Genomic DNA, 22,830 nt, shown 5'->3' with positions numbered 1-22,830 from the left:
GGCATGTGTTGATGTCACTAGAAATTTGAAATTTTGTATTTGAAAAAAAAAAGATTTGAAACAGCAAAACGATTGAAACCTATCTGCTTTCTAATTTTCTTTCAAAGATTATTACACGTAAAGTCACAAAGCGATATGATTTCGTATGATACGATAGATTATAAAGTTATTTTTATCGCAAAATAGATTTAACGAATCATATGAAGATACGTCACTTTGTGAGTTTACTGTTGCGTATTATCAAGTGTTGCCCTGTGAATGAGGAATTCAACTTGCAAAGTCAGTGGACACATCATTTGCATCACTGATGTGGAAATATTTTGAAATCCTTAGTTTAGTTAATCGACAGGATGCTTACACTGGAGTTGCTTCTCTGCGGGGGTTTGTTGATGAAGATGTAGGCACTAGGCAGTATCATGGAACTTTGTATTCAATTGACTTCCTAATGCTGCATTTTATCCTGTTACTTAGCAAATGCTGGGTGAGCGGGTCATTTTCAATGGGCATGCTAGATGCCGTCAGGGGAGCTGATCGGTGTAGCAATGAGATATAAAGTTATAAACTCCTTCAAACCGAAATTTAATCTGCAATCATACTTCCAAATTGAAAAACGCTACTCTACTGACAGTAGGTCCCGATTGGGTCTCGACAATTTTTATTTTTTTTTACTTAGGCCTCATATGATTGTGTAATTCAAATGAGATGTTTTGTTGAAAGTTGAATAAAATCTTGTTATGATATAATTTTTTGTTTGGAATTTGAAAAAGTTAAATTGTTTATTATATTTTGTAGAAGTTTGAGAAAGTTGTAATGATTATATGAGATGAGATGAAATAGTTTAATTTTATGTAACCAAACTAACCCTTAGTGATTAAGGATGTGTTATTTATTTTTATTTTTTTAATGAAAGAGAAGGAAGTCACATGTCCAATAATGACTTCTGCCCGAATTTATTAATGAGCCTTCACTTGTGGCGGAGGAAAACCGTGGTAACGATCACAGTACTTGGTTTTTACAAAAACAATTGAAAAAATAAAAACGAAAAAAAACTCCAAGTACTCAAAAGAAAAAAATAAATTACACTACCAAATATTCTAAATTTACATTTCACACTTTCGAATCTGAGGTAGATCACATGCATCTGTTCTGATGATCCCTTTCAGCAAATGTGGAAGCTCCGTTTGACCTACCCATACATGTAAAACACCACTACTTCCTAGATGTGCCAAAAAATCGACAGCCATGTTTCCTTCCCGATATATATGACAGACATAAAAATTTATCTCTCCCAATATTCCAACTATTTCTTCTCAAAAATCTTCTAAATACCAAAGAGTACATCTTTCATTCTTAATCCAATTCACTACAATTAAAGAATCCATCTCAATCACAAGATTATTAAACCCCCATTGCTTACAATATTTAAGACTTGACCAAAAAGTCATAACTTCCGCAAGATTATTACTCACATGCCCATATGACTTGGAAAAAGCATATACCACAGACCCGAATTCATTCCTGACAACTCCTCCTGCACCCAACAATCCCGGATTATTTCGGCTACTACCATCCACATTTTAAGCCACCCTCTCTTTGGCTTTTCCCATCTAACTACCTTCAAAACTTCATTCTTTCTTGCAATAAAAGGTAAATTCAAAGAATTTAACACCTTAAAATCATTATCCACTAAACGAGAAGCCTTATTGATTTTAATACCAACCCAATTGAATTCAATATTTAACCTATCTCCATAAAACATGTACCTTTTCTTTCTTACCTTACATTCTAGCTTTACATCTCCACCTCCATAAATTCCAGGAAATTATCACCGGAACAAATCCGATTAGCGTACCATATTGTGATGATTTTGATGCTCTCCGAAACCAAGCCTCCACTGTTGCTTTCCAAGACCGATTTGGGACAAACGGAATACCCAACATATTGGAACTGAATTTCCAAATGACGGCCGCCATGTACCCACTATACAACACATGATCAATCTCCTCTACAACACCTTGTTGACAACTCTCACACTTGGACACTAAAGGCACTCCCAGCTTCCTTATTCGGTCATCCACACTCAGACAAAAATTCATGGCCTTTCACATAAACATAGAAATTTTTTTAGGAATAGCAACATTCCATATCCAATCCGTCCATTAATATTTATTGTTGCTTTCTCGAACAAGACTCTAGGCACTCCTGGACGTGAAAGAACCATCTGAACTACCCATCTAGATGAGCTTATCTTCACCTAACCTTTGACCCTTAATTTCATTAGTAATTTCTGCAGCTTTACCAGACCCTACTAATTGTTCCAAAGAATTCATATCCCAGCTATTATTCAACATAACCTGATTCACTTTTAGATTCAAATCACCCACAATCGTACAACTCTCCCTTAAATGACCATAAATCATCCACTTGTCCTTCCAAAAATAAATATTCCCCTCACGAATTCTCCACTTAGAATGCAAGAGAACAAATGGCAGTTCCTTAGCTACAGACTTCCAGAAACGGGTTCCTCTAGTTACGTTAATATCCAACTGATGCACACCATGCATATATTTTGCAGAAAAATACTTTTGCCAAATAGAGTCAGAGCATAGAAGGTTCCAGGAAAATTTAGAATGTAAAGACCTTTGAACATCACTTAACTTCCTCAACCCAAGCCCTCCCTCATCCACAGGACTACAAAGCTTCTCCCATTTAACCCACTTTTTCTTAGGATTCCTATTAACCAAACCCCAGAAAAATGTACTCAAGATCTTATTAATCTGGATATACATTTTGGAAACATTCAGCATTGAAAGAAGATGTATTGGCATACTCGACAATACTTGTTTTAAAAGAATCAATCTCGCCCCAGCGGAAATGAATTTTATTTTCCAACCTTCAACCCGGTTACGAATTCTTTGAACAATATCCTGGAAATGTAAGGACTTCAATCTTCCTGATACAATTGGAACCCCTAAGTATTTAGAAGGAAACACCCCTTTCGAGAACTGAGTGGTAGATAAGGATGTGTTAATGATGTGAATTATTTTAAAAGTTTAAGTGTATAAAAAAATGAATAAAAATAAATTTGCTCTTATCGGGACGTCGTTAGCTGCATGTGGGTGTAGCACTGCTCTTCCAAATTATAGATTTTGGTAACAAAAAAGTTGTTATGCCCACCATTTCTTACCACTCTACTTGACAGCTCGGGAAAAAAAATTTATTTTTATTTTTTATTTTTACTTAATGATTAAGGAAGTGAGTTTAAGTGTATTGATATATTTTTTATAAAAAAAAATATTTAAATATATTAAAAAATATGAATAGAAAAATTAAAAAAAAAAGTTACAAAAGCAACTAGCTGTAACAATGAGTGGTGCTACTCAGGCAGTAGAGTAGCATTGCTCTTTTGGTAAATGCGCCTCCAAACTACTAAACAATTACAATATACTTTCTTTAACCCATTAAAAGAAATAATTATCCTAATAAATCTAGAGTAATGCTATTATGAAAGATACAATTTTAAAATGTAGAAGTTTATTTCTTTTGAAAAATAGTGAAATTTACTATTAAAAAATAGATTTTTCTTGTAGATTTTAAATTTATCCACATTTTTTAAAAGGAATGAATAAGATTTGCACAAACTAGGATTGCAAATATTATTTATCATAAATCTAATTAAGTTTTGTCGGTTGTTATTATTATTTTAATTTAAAAAATCTTGATTATTGATTTCTTGTTTCGTTTTTAATTCCTTTTTATGGTTTCCTAATTTTAGTCCTTTTTTTAATTTTTTAATTTTCTTATATTAATAATTTTTTTTATTGATATGGCATGTTGACTAGACATTTTTAAAAATTTTTGAAAAAGTTAGACAACGTACATGAGGCATTTTGACTAGCCATTTTTTAATGGAATCTCTAGTTGAAGGTGGTTTCGCACACCAACCAAGCACGAAAGATGACATGGAATGCAGCTAGATTAACGAAACGGTGCGTGTTGAAGAGGGAGGAGATGAAATTCTATGGGAAAACTGCACTTGAACTTGAAGGCGGTTTCATGCATCAACCTTTCAAGCTTAAAGTCCCTGTGCAATTTTGCTCCTCTTCACCGAGAATATCTATCGACTCCATCATCAAGATGCCAGTGGACAGATCAAGAGGTGAGGCTGGTTCAAAAAGTCTCGGGAGTCCGTCTACAACACCTGACAGTGCAGGGTCATGTACTACTGGTTCAAGAACTTTAAGGACAGTCCTAACTCTGAGATGGGTGGGTATACGAAGATCTTGCACTCTGAGAAGCCCCCTCTTCCCCTAGCTATTCCTTCCTTTTCATCAATTTATATGTACCATGTCTTTTAATTACCATCGTAAAGAAATACAAAACATGGTTACAAAGAGCAAAAGTCTGCTATAAATGGGAAAGTAATCATAGATGCACGATTTACCGTTAAAATTCCCGTATAAACAGGATTGTGTGTAATTTTTTTCTTACTCCAAACATCAGAGGTGTTTAACCACTTTTTTTTCCCATATGAGATATTAACCCGTAATGTGTAGCTTTCAAATTGTCAGGCCTATGAGAGTATCCAGTTCAAATCTATTAGTTCTTTGGCCATTCTCTCACTCACTGTTTGATTTGATAATGAACAATAGTTCTCCATAGAGTCTCGGCCAAAGATTAGAGGAAGAGATTTGGGAGAGATGAAGGGATCTGAAGATTGAGTAGCCTGCGCGCGTTGCGTTGAGAAAGGAAGATGAAGCCGAAGTCGTCTTCTTCTTTCTACTCTCTATGTTTTTCGATCTTTTTTTCATTATTTTTTTTAATGACATCTAACAAAACAGTCCACCTAATCACTTGGTACGCTGTTGGTGCACACAACGGCCTATACCTAGGAAAACTGTTTTTTAATTCTTGAAAAACTGACCATGCATATGTGAAACGTGTCAGTCTTTAATTGCTCTTAACATGGGACTTCAACTGTTTTCATTGATTATCAACGGAATTTGAATGGAAGAGCCATTTGTTGTGTGAGTATCATCTCAAGGATCGTTGTGAAACTTTTTTCATTCCAAGGATGAGTTTTAAAAATAATCAAACATATGGACTACGACAATTATTTTTCCTAAATTTTAATAGAAGGTTATGGAAATTTAATATCTCAATTTTTTTTGTGTAATAATGTATTACGGAAAATTATCCAAAATATTATTTATCGTAATTGATATATAATTATGTTTAAATGGAGTGTATTTCTAAAATATAAGATTTAAAATAGTCATAGGAGTATCATTTTTTTATTTTATAAAAATGCCGTATATTTAAAATAACGTCCCGTAAAGGGTTGTATCTGTATTAATTTCTAGCAATTGTCTGTCAAATTCTTAAATTATTTCAAAATAATAAAAAAATTAATTTTTAAATTGGTAGGAATGATATCTCTATTTTATTGAAATGACATGAATTGATTTAGTAGATGAATTGATAATTTTGCATATTGCAAACCAAATATTGGCACATTAGTAGTGTAGATAGTGTATTCTAGCTCTATATTCACTTGAAAGTAGAATGGCTTAAAACACGCTACAACATATAAATTGTTGAGAAATAATATTTGCAGTCATAGAGTGGACACGGCGCTCTTTTTAAACAAATTAGGTAAATATAGAATTTATATGAAAAATCTAATTTTTTAATGGTGGACTCTACTTTTTTGAACTTGCACAATAGATGATTCTATCTAGCATTACTCTCTCTCTGGGTGTAATGAAAAAACCTTTCTTTCATAATTTGTCACATCTTTTTAATCAGGGATTCATTGTTTGTAAACTAATAGTGAAAGTCGCTGCTGATCTTCGGTTTATAGTGGCGTTGTGCATCTGAATTTTTCAAGTTAAATAAAAAATTCGAATTTTTTGAATTTAATGGGAATATATAAGAGGGAGAAAGGAGGAGCCTGGCATTATAATTGGACACGGCTTGTAAATTGGCTTTCATGAATTGAGCTCCCGGGCTTGGGGTGGGAGAGACAAATTTATTAAATGGACTCTACAATATTTATATCTGTCTTAACAAAATTTTCAGGCATTATTAAATGTTATTCGAATAAATTTCTTGTTCAATAAATGTTATATGAAAGAGATACATACATTAGGGGTGTTCTTCCGGATCTGGATCTGGATCTGGATATCCAACCATAACCGAAACCGGATCCGGATGTTAAAATCCGGGCGATTATCCGCCCGAATTAATCTAGATTTAATCCTGACGGATAACTGGATTACAACTAGATTTAATCCGAGTTATAACCGGATAAATACGGTTTTTATTTTATTTTATTTTTTTAAAATACGTTAAAACTTAAAAAAATGTTTGTATATCACTTGTTTTTTTTTTAAAAAAATTGATATGCTTAAATTGCCCAAATTGTTTTAAGAAAATAATTTAAACACTTTTTAAAAGATTTTTATAAAAAAAAAAAATCAATTAACAAAAAATGCAAAATAAATAATATTGTTGTTACATCACAATGCAAAACATAAATTTACAAAAAATAAAATAAATAATAATATATCACAACTAATTAAAGTAAAACATAAATTTACAAAGAACAAAGAAAATAATAATATATCACAACTAATTAAAGTAAAACATAAATTTACAAAGAAAAAAAGAAATAATAATACATCACAACTAATTAAACTAAAACATAAATTTACAAAGATCAAAATGCATTAGTCTTCACATATTGAATATGACATCAGTGCTAATAGCAATCTGGAATGGAAACCACAGGAATTTAAAAAAAAAATGGGTGGCGAAATTTAAAAAAAATGCTGATAGCATCAGTGCTCCAAAAATAACATCCTTACATGGATTATAAATCCTATTGTTTCGTTGTAATCGAGAAGCTCCTTCCACTATTTCCCAATGCTCAACTGCAACAAATAAGTTTGACATAAGATGCTTGTCTATATTTTATAATCAAAGTCAAATTTAAAAATGACCCAATCATAGTATATTATCAACCAGGCTTCAATTAGGGTGAAGGTTCAACCCATTAAATATAAAATTTCTTAAATTGAGCTAATGAATGATGTATCAAGTCTTAATAGCATCACAACTAATATTTCTGGCTGAATTACATTGATATTATATATCAAGGTCTCAAATGATGAGAAGATTGCAAATTTGAGTACATTACAACAGCAACCATTCCAACTTGCACTTAAAAATCATTTTTCTTTAATTAACTTCTTGCAATCTGAGTGGAGCATCAAAAAGTTGAAACAAAAGACTAGGCTGAGACCAATTGTCTTCAGTCACTTCTAGTTGAATTTTCATAAAGGAAATCAGAAGTTTGGAGCTCAAGATCTGTCCTATATGATCATACCTTGCAGTTATTGGCATCAAAATCTGGACCAAGCAATTCTAATGCCTTTTTGTCATTTCCACTCCCGTACTCATACATAGATTCTGCAAGCCCAAGTACAAGGGGTGTTCACCATATACATCACGAGGCAAATTCAATCAGCTCCAAGAAAAAAATAGAAACAAGATAAACTCATCATTATAAACTCATCGTTATAAACTCATCATTATATGTCAAAGATAGCAGAAATCAGAACAAACCATCATTACTCTCTGCATTAATTGCTGCTTCTTCTTGCTCATCCTAGAGAATCTACAAGATAATGAAATTTTGATATAGAAGGAAAAATAATATAAACCAAACAAACAGAGTATTACAATGAATTATGACAGAAATAAAGGGAACCTTAAGAAGAGGGTTAAGTTGAAGTTGCTTAAGTTGCTGAAATTGAAAGAAGAGGGTTACTTTAAGCAGAAAAAAATGTAGAGATTAAGTTAAATGGATAAATTAATAATAAAAAATCAAACTTAACAAATAAAAGTGTTTACCTTCGATGTCAACGCGTTCTATATGCTCCTCGACCTCCTAAGAACTAAGTGGTTCACAAGTAAATCAATTTTGCGTGCAAATTAGTGCTTGGACTATTACACGTCCACCGGTGCTGAATGCGGATTCGGATGCGACGGTGGAAATATGGATGCCTAATACATCACATGCGATCTCCGCAAGGAAGAGATATCTAAATGAGTTCTTGTTCCACCAATCCAAAATATGAAACTCAGGTATTTTTGGTTCAATCACATCCGACAAATACCTATCCATGTCCGAGTTAAGTACTGAACTGTTTTGCTTCTCAAGATATTGCTCTAGAGCTGTATAAAAATCTTCACAGTCCAGGTCATCACCAATAATACTTGAGGACCTTCTATGGGCCATATTTGATCTTCCACTGCCTAGCCCATAAAACTTGTGGTATTGCTCAATCAAACGATTCATAAGCCATCTTATTTTGGCCTCAATTCTATCTCCGCATTCATCCCCTTTGCTCCTTTTTAACCAATATGACAAGGCTGTAATCTTATATCGAGGATCAAGGATAAAAGCTACATAAACAATCATGTTTATCCAATCCGTGTTCCCCCAATATTTATTAAACTTATGTTTCATAATAGAAGCCATTCTCATCAACATATCATCCTCACTTTGACCCATGTTGTTCAAAGTGTTCTCAATTGTACAAATTTGTTGAAATAACATATTGGAGGTCACATACAATGAGCCAGAGATTTTCAAAGTGGCGTCATAAAAAAATTTTAGAAACTTAATAAATATACGAGCAATTCACCAATCTTCAAATGGAGGCACCAAAAATTGTGACTCCTTCACTCCCATTAGCACAAAAGCTATTTTGTATTTTTCAGCAATACTAAGCATTAGGTATGTTGAGTTCCTTCTAGTAGGAACATCTAGACAAACCATTTTTCCACATACAATATTAAGCTCATTTGCACATGTTTTAAACATATCAAGGCTTGCCAGTAAGGACCTCACAAATCTTATTACTTCTCTAATCTTATTTACAGTATCATGAATAATTTTTAAACCATCACATACAATGAGGTTTAAAATATGTGCAGCACATTGCACATGTATGAACTCGCCTCCCAAAATTGTGAACTCATTATCTCTTATATTCCTACTCACATGATCAATAACAACATCATTAGAGAAGGTATTATCCATGGTGATCGTACAAAGGCGGTTAATCTCCCAATCCGCCAAGCAAACCTCTAACATCCAAGCAATGGTCTCACCCCTATGATTCGGAATCTTAAAAAATATTATAATTTTCTTGTGTAATACCCAACTTTGATCAATATAATGTCATGTAACACAAATATAGTTCTTGTTTTGCACCGATATCCATATATCAGTGGTCAAACAAACTCTTCGACTACTCAACAATACCTTCAACCTTTGCTTCTCCTTCTTGTATAAACCAATACACTCTTTTTGGAATGTGGTTTGGGATGGCAAGGTGTGTCTAGACTCTAAATAACCCAAATGTTTAATAAATGCCGGATGCTCTATAACCTTGAATGACAATTCACACTAGATAAATAAATTGGAAATCATCGCCTTTAATTTTTCACGATCATATTGTCATAACACTTGAGGACTAGATCATTTACCATCTATTCTAATTTCAGTGTGTGATGGTGATTTATCATTCCCAAGATTTTTATTCTCTCTAGTCGGAGAGTTTGGACAAACATATCTTAGGTGGTGTGACATTGATGAAGTACTATTTTTATAATGGCATCCATAAATCTTAAAGCAATAATTGTATCGAGCTTTAGGTGCAATGAGATCAACAGGTTCAACTCTTGTAAAATGATCTCATACAAGATATTGGTTCGTAGCCTTCTTAGCTCTTTTTGACTTTGGAGGAAGAGATGTTGTGAGGTTTTGGGTATTCATATAGGAAGGCACTAAAAGACTAGTATTTTCCTCCATGTCCAATGAAATAGAAGCTGATCCACCGACACTACCACTAAAACTATATTCCATCTATTTTAAACATAAAAAATAATGTACATGCTTCAACAAATATAATAAGAACCAACAATGACAACAAATATCAAACAAGCTTGGCTAATTAAACAAATCTGTCGGTACCATAATTTTCTTCATATTTTACACTTTTTCAAAACACAAAATCAATGTAGTGATGTAAGCTATAATGACCCAAGTTCACTGTGCAGAAGATTCAAAAAGCACTGTGCAGTAGATTCAATGTAGTCATGTAAGATTTCCTGCGGATGTTAGGGCTTTTGAGTTTTGACCAAGCTGCCGGCTTAGTTTGAATATGCCATGAAATTTTATCACTTTCTAAAAATTATCCACAATATATATTTATATATATATATATATATATATATCCAATTAATTGCATAAGAGGGATCAGCATGACGACCATGCAATAACTTGAAAAGTCATGAGCCAGAATAATTTTATTAATATTGATAATACGAAACCGACACTAGACTAGTCCACCTTAGAACAAACTGAAGATAAACATATATATATATATATATATATATATATATATATATATTTATTATAAAGTTAATTAGCTTCGATCCAATATTTTTGAAAAGTCAATTGTATTTTCATGTGATCTTTATACCTCAATAACAACCACATGCATGGTACAAAAATATTGATTCTGACTTGTATTTTTTGAAAGTGTTGGAGAAATTTCAAGTCTTCTGAGGAGTACGTAGTACTAATTTTGACAAAGAAATTAGATCATCAAAATCATGTTGAGCCTGAATACACGCTTGCTAGCTGTGGCGAGAAAAAGAGGTGCAGGCTAGCTAGGCTACTAATGAGTGAACTCGAATGCATATATAGCAGTCTGCCAAGAAAATGCAGATAGAAGACTACCAAAAACATATAACAATACAAGAAGGATACCAAATCGAGAGATCTATAAGAATATGTTTAAGAGCAAAATATCAATCATAATCTAAACTGTCAAGCTTGCCACTTAACTGTTAATGGACCATATAAATGTTTTAATTACCAACCAAATATCTACAACAATGAGTATCAATATGGAAAATACACTTCTTCTACTTCGAAATTAAGACTAAATAATTGATGTAATTCAAGAATTACATCAATCCCACTTACACTAGCAATACCTAGCCCTTATAATAATGTATAAGTTAATAAAACAACCAGCAGAGTGTTCTATAGCAGAAATAAAGTTATACCCACCAGCTCCCGATTAGACACCTCGACCTGTCTCTTTTTTGAAGATGGTATGGTGTCGCCATGTGATGGGTAACGCCATATTTAGTTAGTAGCGCTTCAAATTGGCGATTGTAAAAATGCTTCCCGTCATCATTGATTATGGCCCTCGGCATGCCGAATTGGAAAAATATGTTATTCTGCAGGAAATTCACTACGACCCTCGCATCATTGGAGACATAATCTACAGCAACCAAAATAAATTTGTTAGAATATGAGGATGGAAAAGAACCCATGAAATCTATACCCCAAACATCAAATAATTCAATCACTATAATATTGTTTAAAGGTATCTCATGTTTCCTAGAAATGTTGTCAGCCCTTTGACAATGATCACATAAATTAACAAAATTAAAAGAGTTTTTAAAAATATTTGGCCAATAAAAGCCGCATTGTAAAACTTTCGTTGTTGTTTTTGCTACCAAAGTGGCCGCCACTTCCAATGAGTGGCAATGTTTGAGTATGCTAGCCATATCCTCCTCGGGCACACATCTCTTGATTATCTAGTCTGCAAAATGCTGGTATAGAAAAGGTTCCTCCCAAAAATAATATTTCAAGTTGGAGAAGAACTTCTTCTTTTGTTGATATGTCATTTCGGCCAGTAAAATTCTGGACACCAAATAATTTACCATGTCAGCATACCATGGAAAAACTTGTATAGCCATTAATTGCTCGTATGGGAAGGTCTCATTAATTGGGGATTTCTTCTCACCAACCGCCTCTTTAAGCTCAAGACGAGATAAGTGGTCGACCACTACATCCTCGGTACCTTTCTTATCTTTTATTTTCGAATCAAACTCCTGTAATAGCATAATCCATCTTAACAGTCTTGGTTTGACATCCCTCTTCGACAACAAGTATTTAAGAGCTGAGTGATCAGTGTAGATGATCATCTTTGAACCTATCAAATAAGAATGAAATTTGTCAAAGGCAAACACAACTGCTAACAATTCTTTTTTAGTAGTAGCATAATTAAGTTGAGCTTCTATTAAGGTCCGACTTGCATAATAAATAACATGAAATTTTTATCTTTTCTCTGCCCCAAAGCAATCCCTATAACATAATCACTAGCATCACACATTAATTCAAAAGGTAGATTCCAATCCAGTGATACAATGATAGGTGCTGAAACTAAATTTGTCTTCAATGTTTTAAAAGCATGCAAGCATTCATCAGAAAATTCAAACTAAGTATCTTTAATCAACAGATTGCAGAGAGGTTTAGTAATTTGGGAAAATCCTTGATAAACCGATGATAGAACCCGATGTGACCTAAGAAGCTCCTCATGCCCTTCACACTGGTCAGTGGTGGGAGTTTGTCAATCACTTCTATCTTTGCTCAGTCGACCTCAATTTCCTTGAAGGAAATGTGGTGGCACTATTTCCTCCTCGACCATGAAGTGAAATTTTTTCCAATTTAAAACAAGATTTGCCTCCTTGCATCTCTACAAAACCAAAGATAAATTCATTAAACAATTATCAAAAGAGTGACCAAAAACCAAGAAGTCATCCATAAAGACTTCTAAAAACATTTCCACCATGTCTAATAAGATGGACATAATGCATCTTTGGAAAGTGGCTGGCATTGCAAAGACCAAAAAGCTTGCACATATATGCAAAAGTGCCATAACGACAGGTGAAAGTGGTCTTCTCTTGATCCTCAGGTGCAATGGCTATTTGATTGTAACTGGGATATCCATCTAGAAAATTGTAGTAAGCATGACTGGCAAGTCTTTCCAGCATTTGATTAATAAAAGGTAGGGGAAAATGGCCTTTTCAAGTTGCATCATTCAGTCTTCGATAGTCTATGCATACTCGTCATCCCGTGACCGTCCTCGTCAGTATGAGTTCATTGTTGTCATTCTTCATCACGGTTATCCCTCCTTTCTTTGGGACGACTTGCACTGGATTTACCCATGCACTATCTAAGATTGGATAAATGATCCTAGCATCTAAAAGTTTCAATACCTCTTTCTGCACCACTTCTTGCATTGATGGATTTAATCTCCTCTGGGGTTGGACAATTAGTTTAAAATTATCTTCCATTAAAATCTTGTGCATGCAAATTGAAGGACTAATTCCTTTGATGTTCGAGATGGTCGAACCCAAGGCCATTTTGTGTTCTTGCAAGACTCTCAGCAACTTCTCTTCCTCTACATCACTCAAGGAACTGTTAATAATAACTAGAAAAGTAGATTCTTGGTCTAAGTAAACGTACCTTAAATTTGATGGAAGTGGTTTGAGTTCAAGCTTGGGTGGTTCCTTACTTGGCAACTTCGGCTTAGATGAGTTCAGAGCTTCCACTTTCGGCTTTATTGATGGAGAAAGAGATGTTGTAGCTTCCAAATATCTCTCACACTCCCTAACCTCTTCGTTTTCATATTCAATAGATGTAGAGTGAGTAAGACATACCTCAAATGGTAGCTTTGGAAATTCAAGTCTTGTCGGCCTTGACCAGGTCTCCGTCACTTATCTGAAAACAAGAATGTACCTTGGTAGGGAATTCCATAGATTTAAATATGTCGAAAGTGACCTCCTCTTCGTCAACCCTCAAAACGGTCTTTACTGGACATCAATTAAAGGTATCCCCGTTGTTAGCGAAGGTCGGCCCAGTATCAAAAGGATCTCCTAGTCCTCCTCCATATCAAGCACAATGAAGTCAGCTGGGAAGATAAATTTATCAACTTTCACCAGTACGTCCTCAATGAGTCCCCTTGCTTATTTAATAGACCTGTTCGCCAACTGTAGAGAGATGGTGGTCGACTTTGCTTCTTCAAGACCTAGTTTTCTAAAAACCGAGAGATGCATTAGATTAATATTTGCCCCTAAGTTGCATAAAACTTTATCAAAATAGGAATTTCCTATTGTGCAAGGGATCGTGAAACTCCACGAATCTTTCAACTTAGGCGGCATCTTCTTTTGTAAAATTGCGCTGCTCTCCTCGGTCAGCATTATAGTCTCATGTCCCTCCAACTTTTGCTTGTCTGATAATATATCCTTAAAAAATTTTGCATATTTAGGTATTTGCTCTAAAGCTTCAATGAGAGGAATATTAATATGCAGTTGCTTATATATACTCAGAAATTTAGAGAACTGATTATCAATCTTATTTTTTTTTAATTTTTGCGAAAAATGAAATGATAGATCATAAATTGAAGGACAATAAGTTTTAGAAGTAAACTCCCTAGATTTCTTGGGTTTTGTAGGCCCTGTATTCTCCTTAGTCATTTCAACTTTCTAGTTGGTCGCCTCTCGATCGGTTTCTTTCACCTTGTACTTGTTTCCTTGTTCTCGGACTCCACATTTTCTGCAGCTTCTGCATCTCGCTCGGTACTTACTGTTTGTGGCTGATCATATGTCCGCCCACTTCTCAACGTTATGGTTTTGACATGCTCCTTCAGATTTGTCACAGTGTTGCTTGGTAAAGTCTCTGCTATCCTCTAGGTAAGCATGTTTGAGAGCTGACTGATTTGCACCTCAAGATTGCGGATTGAAGCTGAGTTGTTTTGGATCACCATATCAGTCTTTTGCATGCACTGCATGCACATATCCTCAAGTGTCGGCTTCTTCTCTTGTTGTGGAAACTGTTGAGGTGGTCTAGCTGTCCCTTGATTATTGCTCCATAAAAAGTTAGGTTGATTTCTCCATCTGGGATTAAACGTTTTTGAATAAAAATTATTTTGACGTTGGAAATTGGACACGTAATGCACTTGTTCATGACTCGGTTAGACAAAAGGATTCCCCACTTGGCAATCTACACTTGCATGATTTCCTGCGCAATGATCACAAACAACATTAGTTTGAATAGCATTAACGTTCATCTTACCTAATTTTTGTGATAGATTTGCCATCTGTGCTGCCAATATAGTAATATAATCAAGTTCAAAGACTCCAGCCGTCTTTCTTGACATTACTCTCTCTGCGGACCATTGATAGTTGTTGGATGCCAATTCTTCCAGAAGTCCATATGCGGCTTCATGGGTCTTACTCATTAATGCTCCTGCGGCGGCCACATCAACCATAGATTGATTTGTGGGTCCCAGCCCATTGTAAAATGTCTGTCCTTGAAGCTAGGCAGGGAGGTCGTGATGTGGACACTTGTGCAATAAATCCTTGTCTCTCTCCCATGCCTCATATAATGATTCACCCTTAAGTTGGGTGAATGTAGTGATATCATTCCTTAACTTCGCTGTCTTGGCCGGAGGGAAATATTTTGCTAAAACTTTTTGTGCTAACTCCTCTCAAGTGGTGATGATGCGGGTGGCAAAGAGTTCAACCAAGCTTTTGCTTTTCCCTAAGTGAGAAAGGAAAAAGTCTCAATCGGATTGCATCATTGGTCATTCTGTTGTGTTTAAAAGTATCACAAATTTTCAGAAAATTTACAGTATGGACATTAGGATCCTCTTGTGAAAGGCCCCCAAACTGGACAGTTTGTTGAATCATTTGAATGATGGCCAGCTTGATCTCGAAGTTATTGGATTGTATAGCTTGTTGCCTTATACTAGATGTTGCCCCATTGACCGAGGGCATCGCATAGTCTCTTAACGCCTTGTGCTTCTAGTCGGCCATATTAAATTTGGAGGCGGCGACCTCTTTCTTATTCTCTTTATTGATCGAACGTAAGGTTCTTTCAATCTCAGGATCGAAAGGTATACGCTTTAATGATTTCGATCGCGGCATGCACTTCTGATTCTTGAGAAGAAAACTAAACGGAGATCTAATTAATTTTTTTTTTTAAAATAAAATAAAATGCAAAGTAGTAAAAATCTAGCTAGTATCAATATCAATAACAAATAACTATTCCCCGGCAATGGCGCCAAAAATTTGTTGTGTTGAAAATATATCTACAAGTGCACAAAATCGTAACAAGTACTAAAATGTTTTAAAGAAAACGAATATCTAACCCACAGGGAATAATTATGCTATTGAGTATTGAAATTGACTAAATTAATTACTATTTGGAAAACTAAAATTTGAAGAATGGATTATCTAAATTAAATTGAAGAAAATAGCATTAAAATTAAGATTTTAAAGATAATAAGAATAGATGATCTAGAGCGTTTGATTTCACCTAGCAAATCTCACACAATTTATTCTTCCTTGTTATAGAATTTCAATTATCCAAAGTTGATGATAAAAATTCCTTAACTCTTCAATATTTTCTCTCGAACAAGACCAAAAATATCTCAAACTAATAATTCCATATCTCTATGTGAATTTAACTAATTAGAGACTCATTAAATTCTTTGATTTTTTTTTAAATCACACTAATCTCGGTAAAGTATCTTTACTTTATCTCAACTAATGGTGCTTAATTGTAGAGCTTTAATCACAGTGAGACCTTAATCACAAATCACCTCTTGGTCTCACTGTGATTCAATAGATCAAACAATAGTTAGTTTGAAAATTGCAAACTTTAAGAACAAGGAATAAACATTCAATCATGGAAATATTGAAAATAAAATAACTTAGAATATAAATTGTATGTTCACTACTAGGCTACATTAAGGCTCTAGAAAATAAAATTAGTTCATAATGAAATTAAAAATAAGAACAATAAAACTGATGTTCTTCGTTCGAGTCGGTTGATGAAGCATGCGGCTCTCACCTCTACTCTGCCAGTTCCGCCTCCTTGAAAGAACACTTGAAGAATAAATTAAGGAACTCTAAAACTCAGACTCTCAAACTTAGATTTAGACTTCGGGCCCCATATTACAAGCCAGAATTAAATAGCTGTCAAAATTTAAATCCGGAAATAGAATTATCCCACCGAGTAGATGACGTGTGCTGAATATAACTGGCGTGGAGGTTACAAACGAACGGGCTTGGAAAGACTCCCAATCAGGACGATAGAACCCTCTCGCCAACCTACCGAGCAGTAAAGTTGCTCGTCTTTTGTCTCGTTGTTGCCGAAGATTTTTTTTAAGTTGGTCTTTTAAGTTGGTCGTTTAGACTAGTCGCCCAGAGCCTTGCTCCAAGTCTTTGCGCCTAGGAAGTAAATTATATCGCTCATCACCTATCTCTTGTCGCCAATTCCGGTCGCAATTGATTCTCCTCACCTACCGAGAGGAAAGTCTTCTCGCCTTTTGGGGGAGAAAAATATATTTGCTGCCCACCGGATAAGGCTCCTTGCCCAAGTCTCGTCGGCTCTCTTCTGATCTCATTACCACTCGTTGGTCTGGATCCATAGTTTCTTCTTTTGTATCAAAATGCTCTGTTTTTGTACTAAATCTTCTCATTCCTTCAAATCCAAGAAAATAAAGAAAAATATATAGAAATAAAATAGAATTAAAGGAAAACTGACACTTTTCATAAATAAAAGAATGATAAAACCCCATAAATATAACACTTATTAGGGACATATTGTGTCTTCTCCCATGGAATTGGTGTCCTTCATATTGTTCATTTTGTAAGAGTTTTTGAATGCAGCTTGGCTCTGCGACAGCATCATTAATGTGGCGTGTAGCTGGGGTAATGGTACAATTAATGCAGCGTGGTTCCCCGATTTGCCTCACCCCACTGGCGTCCTTGATGGTCCATCGATTTCTCCATGTCAGAGGATCGAGGGTCACCCTTACTTCCCGCTCTTTTACGCAGATAGGTACTCAAGGGTTGTACACTATTCAAGGGATTTCCAGGTCGGCGAGTCTCATCCCCTGCAATACGTTCCCTCATGGAGGTTGCGTTCAGGGGAGTCTACCCGTGGATGGGGCCGAAGAGTCTACTTGTTCTGGGTTGGGCCTTTGCTTCTTGTTCCCTTAGTTGTCCTTCTCAAACCCGCTAAGACAGAGGGGAAAAAAACCCCTTACAGGTACAATTTGATTAATTTGCAAGATTCAAATCTATAAACTATCCTTACAAATTAAATCATTCCAGATTAGTATGCAATGTGTGTACCACACACCAGTTTATGAATAGGGTCTTTCCTACTTAAAACAATGATTAGTTTGATTATGCAAGAATTATCCGTACATCTTAACGTACTGTACTCCTAGCTCGGTTGCTGGAGTTTCACTTTCAAATATTTGAGTATCCATTGAAGATTTAGAGATCTTACTTTTGCTTTGTTTTCAGTAGAACCTTTTGAGTTCTAAGATTGTGTATGCTTCTTTATCTTTTGGAGAGATTTGTAAGCCATTTATTATATCTTTTACTTTAGATTCTGATTTGTAGTGCTCTATTTTTCCACACTTGTAACATGTTATTTTTCTTTTATTTATTGTGTTTATTTTGTAATATTTTCTTTTTTTAATTTCTTCTATAAAATTCATTTGATTGGATATTTTTCTGTTATTTTGGTCTTTTCTGTATTTTCTAAACTATCTTTATTTTTGTCTTCTTTGTGGCGGTACTGTAGGTAGACCTTCTTTGTTAATAAAAGTCATGATATCTCCATATGTGAGGTTATCATATTCTATTATTATAACAGGTGTACCTAGCGATCTCCTGTAATTTGTGTGCAAACAAGTTAGGAAGACCATTTATGAATTTCTTTCCAGAAGGCATTTTTGCAATCTTCTCTTAGCTTATTCTTGATTTAGAGACATCTCTTAGAATTGCACATTGATGCAGGGGAATCCAAGTCCAATGAGGCTTAGCTGACTAATACGACGTTAAAAGCATTGGACTACCTCGAGAATGTAGACCAGTGCAAAACTGGCGAAAAGAGATAAATATTCCTAGGATTTGGGCAAGAAGCAATATTCGTTTGATTTGGGCAAAGAACGAGTTCTTTCTCGGCTAGGTGAGAGGAGAAGTGACAATATCAGTATTTTACCCATAACTTTGACTACAAGTGTTAGAATCACGCATATGACCCCCAATTTGGAAAACTTTTTCAGCGTGCACGTCGTGATCACCAAGCTCTAACTTGGTGAGCCCCTTGTTGACCCCAAAATCAGTCCTTTTTTTTTTTTTTGGTTTTTCTGAATTGTCACTTTTAATTTTAATTTTAAAATTAAGTACTCAGGTCTTTGTCCCTTAAAGATTCAGGTCTTAAGGAATTTAAATTTTCTCAACTTGATGTTGAGCTACAATCTTTTTCTGTGCAGAGGACATATAAATCTGTCTTGGTTCATCAAAACGTATATATTCTTACTCTTAGACATGATAAGACTGAGGCATTGATATTTCTCCTGCTGGTTAAAGGTTTAATATTGCAACTTGGATCAAATCTTTATTACTAAATTTGTACTTATTTTCTTTGTGTATTTTCATGGTTTCTTTTTCTAAACTGGATACATTTCTCATGTTCTTTCTTCAAAACTTAAACTTGTTCCGATAGTTTTAACTTTATTAATATATTTCTTTACTTCTCTCGTGTTATCAGAAGTTTGATATACTTGTCAACTCATGTACAAAGAAAGATGTGAGAAGTTTAAGAGAGAAATGAACCATCATATTAAGTACTACTATCTATGTTGGTTGTTGGACTTAGTCCATTATAGCTAGAAAAACAATCCGAAAGTTAAAGCTACAAGAGATGCAAAGAAAGTGGGTATAAAAACGACAACTTCAGATCAGATGTTGAGTTGGTCTGGTTTGGTTATACAGATGAAATGAAATAAGATGAGATAAAAGTTGAAAATTAAATAAAATATTATTAGAATATAAATTTTTTATATTATTTTTGTTTTGAGATTTGAAAAAGCTAAATTGTTTATTGTATGTTGTGTAAGAGTTTGAGAAAGTTGTAATAATTAGATAAGATGAGTGGAGATAGTTTGTTTATTGTATTTTTTAGTTGCTGCAGCTTTTTGCACAAAAGAGATATAGACACCAATACCACCAAAAGAAATTCTATTTGCAATCCTGAGAGGGGGACTGCATGTGTAGTCCTATTGATGAATGATGCTAAAAAAGGAAAAATATCATTTTAAAAATGATATTATTGTAATTTTAAATATTTTTTAAATATAATTGTATGAGCTTGCATGAGCAGTCCCCATTTGGGGATTGTATGTAGACTAACTTTACCAACAATATTGTCGCAAGTTGTTTCATTTCTAAGAGAGAAACCAATTTTGAAACCTTTCACAACCACTTAGTCAGATAGGTTTTCTTGATACAATTGTATTTGTTGATGTCGTGTTTCACAGCCCGAGCACTTCCGCGATAACCAAACTCATGCTACCATCAACTAAGGGGAAGAATGGGCTCCGGTGACGTTCGAGGTCACTCCAATACCAAAGTCAGTGAACAATCCTCTAGTGATAAGAATAACTCTGAAGAGTAGTAAGAACAATCAAGATTTCAGTGAGACCTCCTGCAGAAGGGATGACCGTTATTTATACTTGATTTGGGTTTTGCTGTTTAGGGAGATCGTGGCTTGTCAGGTGTCAAACCTGCTACCACTCATTTCTTGTTGCCACAATGTGTCAGTCTGCGGCTAAGGTGGCTGAGGGAGATCGTGGCTTGTCAATCGTGCTAGACCAGTCCTGCTGCCACCTTTCAGTCAGGGTTGGGTGTCAAGTGGTGGGCGAGCCGTCCTTCGTATGTGGGGCGCACCGTTGCATGTCGGGTCTCCTGACACATGCATTGAATGTAGCATGCCTTGAGTCTGACGAGTCCATGACCGGGCACATTCAGCCGTCCGCGTTCAGCTGGGCGTCCTGTTCGGCTATGATAGGGCTCGGTAGGTTGTCGAGCCCCGAGACGATCTCACTGGTATATTCGGGCTCGATGCTAAAAGGCCTTCCCTGGTAAGTTTGCAGTCACGGTCACGGCATGTGGTCCTCTAGCTTGGAATTTTAGCCCACGAGAGGGTTTCTTCTTTAGGCCTGGAGTTTTGTGACTTGACCTTTTCGGGCTTGGGCTCTTCTGGGATGGGCCCCTCCCTCACAGTACCCCGAGAATTCCTATCACTGGTGCATGGTGGGAATTCATAATACTTCTAATTATGTTGCCGCCCGTTCGGCTTCCATCGCTTCAAGTTCCAGAGGCCAACTACTGTTGAAGGGGCACCTTTCCCCTTCTCCCGAGGCCGTCCCGTGTCCTGACATAGATTAAACGTGCTAGCCGCCCTTCCCTCCTTATCCTAGGACCTCATTGGTTCGTGCCCCTCATTGTCTTGACACGACACCTTCCATTTCTGTCGTCGCTTCAGAGACCATGTGCCACATGGCGCTTGCTGATGTTGCTGCTATCAGAGTCGCTTCTTTTCCCGTGTACTCTCCATCCTGCCTTCACTATATAAGGCCCACTTCCTTTCTTCTTCGCCATTTCCTCTTGCCTTCATCTATCATGTTTCTACCATTTCTTACTCTCTTTCTCTCCAGCCGTCGTGTTCTCATCCCTTATTTTTTCTTAGCCACCGTTTTCCTGTTGCTTCCCACCACTGTGAGGCACCCGAAGTCGATCCCATTCCTCTATATTTTAGGGGGCAAATGCTGAGTTTCCTCTGTCTCCGACGATGACCTAAGGGCATTTCGCTCTAAGTATAGGATTCCTCCCACTGTGGGGCGAGCACACGGTGAATCTTGATGGCATGGTGACGAGGGTGGCTCTTTACTAGCTAATGTTTGCCAATGGTCTCTTCCTCTCTTACTCTCGTTCTGTCATCCGGTTCCTAGACTGGCCCCGTCGCAGCTTCACACTAATGCATGGCGGCTCCTGATATCCATTTGCATCATCTTTCAGATGATACTCAGCAAGACTCCTAAAGAATACCCAAATTTGACGGCGGGAGTTCTTGTATGTATATCGCCTTAACTACCGACTGGGAAGCATCGTCAGTTTCAGGCTCGATCTTTGGGCAAAAAGATCGCCTCGCTCGAGCATCGTCACTGGAGCATAAAGGAGTGGTCACGAAAGTTTTTTTTGTCGGGCCCGGATTGGGAGTATCCCGATGGGGAGGCCACCCACAAGGAGTACAATATTCAGGCGTGTTGGGGATTTCCCCCTTCCGTGAGGAGCCTGGAACTTACCCTCAATTAGAGGGAAGAGGCTCGGTTGGAGTTGGTGACAGCTTGGGTGTGGGCCCACCTTAACGAGTCGCAGACCGATCTGGTCCTTTCTGACTAGACCATCTGCAACTACTTATCTACGTTTGACTGCTCGTATGCTATCTTGAGGAATTTCTTGTGTAGCATCCCCCCTCCGCAGGCCCGACCCTTTCCCCGAAAGCGGACCTCGAGTACTTCTAGTCGTTAGGCAAAGCGACCAAAGGTATGCCACGATTCTCCTCTGCAAAGTGGTGAGGCTGGGGGTTCTTTTCTTTCCATCAATCGTGCCGAGGGACAGGGAAGTAGACTGCAAATGCCTCGTGATCAGGAGTTCGCACGTGCGGAGATTCCTGTTCCTTCGACATGGAGGAGCACGATGTCATTTCCTAGCAGTTCAGGCCTTGATCCTAAGCCCTCTACTCTGAAGAGCTCTTAGCCAGCTCCCTCTGAACCTTTTCCAGACCTGTTGCTTCCTTTTGCAGAAGAATTAGATGCTTGCGATCTTAAGGCAACATTTTTTGCTTCTTTGGTGCACTCCCCGCCTCGCATGCCTAGCCTGTTTGAGTCATTCACTTCTTTTAAGGATACACTTCGGGAGGAGATGGCCTGCGAGGTTCCCCAGGTAGGTTTGGTAGCTGGGCCCTGAGTCGCAAGGCAGATTTCTTCCCAAGATATAAGCCATGGAGGCGCTGGCGAAGAC

At 36.3% G+C, this 22,830-nt stretch overlaps 1 non-coding gene across 1 annotated transcript; it reads left to right on the top strand.

The window, feature by feature from the left end:
• The first annotated feature begins 15,267 nt into the window (after positions 1–15,267).
• LOC118344933 lies at positions 15,268–15,374 on the top strand. Its single transcript, XR_004798661.1, has one exon. It is a non-coding gene; the product is annotated as a small nucleolar RNA R71 (small nucleolar RNA).
• The last annotated feature ends 7,456 nt before the right edge of the window (positions 15,375–22,830 follow it).

The sequence above is a fragment of the Juglans regia genome, chromosome 16 (genome assembly GCF_001411555.2).
Source record: "Juglans regia cultivar Chandler chromosome 16, Walnut 2.0, whole genome shotgun sequence".
NCBI classification, from domain to species: Eukaryota; Viridiplantae; Streptophyta; class Magnoliopsida; order Fagales; family Juglandaceae; genus Juglans; species Juglans regia.
This window is presented reverse-complemented; position numbering and strand designations above follow the sequence as displayed.